Below are 1,477 nucleotides of genomic sequence, written 5' to 3' on the forward strand. Positions count from 1 at the left end.
TCAGTCTCACCTCGACAGCTTTAGACAACACAAGACTTGTTATAGCTGTTAACATTTTTTCAGTCTCACCTCGACAGCTTTAGACAACACAAGACTTGTTATAGCTGTTAACATTTCTTCAGTCTCACCTCGACAGCTTTAGACAACACAAACTTGTTATAGCTGTTAACATTTTTTCAGTCTCACCTCGACAGCTTTAGACAACACAAGACTTGTTATAGCTGTTAACATTTCTTCAGTCTCACTTCGACAGCTTTAGACAACCCAAGACTTGTTATAGCTGTTAACATTTCTTCAGTCTCACTTCAACAGCTTTACATTTAGACAACACAAGACTTGTTATATACTTGAAATCTATGGTTACACAACAGACATCTCACACCTTCTCAACCATACTTGAATACTAATTGTTTTGTATTTCCACACTTAATTGAAATCTATAGTTACACAACACACATCTCACACCTTCTCAACCATACTTGAATACTAATTGTTTTTCTATTTCCACACTTACTGAAATCTTTAACCACAAACGTGCGATATTATCTTAATCATAAATAAACAAAAACTGTGTTGGTTGGTCAATTCATTTTTAAATGACTGAATATGTCTGTGTGTCTTCTAAAGATTCCTCATCTAATACAGAAATATAGGACAATTTTGATTCAGCTATACAAACATATGTATATACAGTTCATAATATTACGCACCTTGAAGTAAGCCCTTCTGTTCAGCTTTCAGTAAAATATCTTTCTGTGTTTTCTTGTCTGAAATATTGAAAACAAATTTTATTTCTCTTCATAAAGGATATAAATATTAAAAAGTTCAATAAAATCACCAGGTAATGCAAACGGTTTTGAATGTTGAGGTTTTTCATTGAAAAAAGTCAGTTTCAAGCATTAGCATATAATTTCTGCATAATTATAAAATATACACATAAAAAATGTCTCATTGAACAATAAAAATTAGTGCAATATCAATATCAAGTTTCACATAACAAATCTGTAAAGATACTAATTACTTAAGTTCATAAACGTCACCAAAAACAATATTCAACACATTTCTAAGGACATAATTTATCGATTTTTCAGGAACACTTCAATTTCACAACCTAACTTATAAAAATGCACCCAAATCTACTGAATTTGTTTAATCTATAAACCATTGTTTGAAAAAGTCTGGGAAACCAAACCTGGCACATATTCTTTAGACCCCCAGGAGTTGCAGGTGATGGAGGTCAGAGTTTGGGTCTAACCCCCCATCTTGTATGTGTGTTGAATACATACATATAAAAGCTAGTCAATATTGAAAGTAAATATTAAAATAAGCCACAGATCCTTTCAGTCTTTAATAGAAACACCAGAATTAATGAGTAAAGAAAGCACTACACAATGTCAAAAAATGTAAGTATCACACATTCAACGAGGAGCCTTGGATTGTACAAGTCCATGACTACACATGACTAACCTCAGTTAAT

The sequence above is a fragment of the Limulus polyphemus genome, unplaced genomic scaffold (genome assembly GCF_000517525.1).
Source record: "Limulus polyphemus unplaced genomic scaffold, Limulus_polyphemus-2.1.2 Scaffold7661, whole genome shotgun sequence".
Classification (NCBI taxonomy): Eukaryota; Metazoa; Arthropoda; class Merostomata; order Xiphosura; family Limulidae; genus Limulus; species Limulus polyphemus.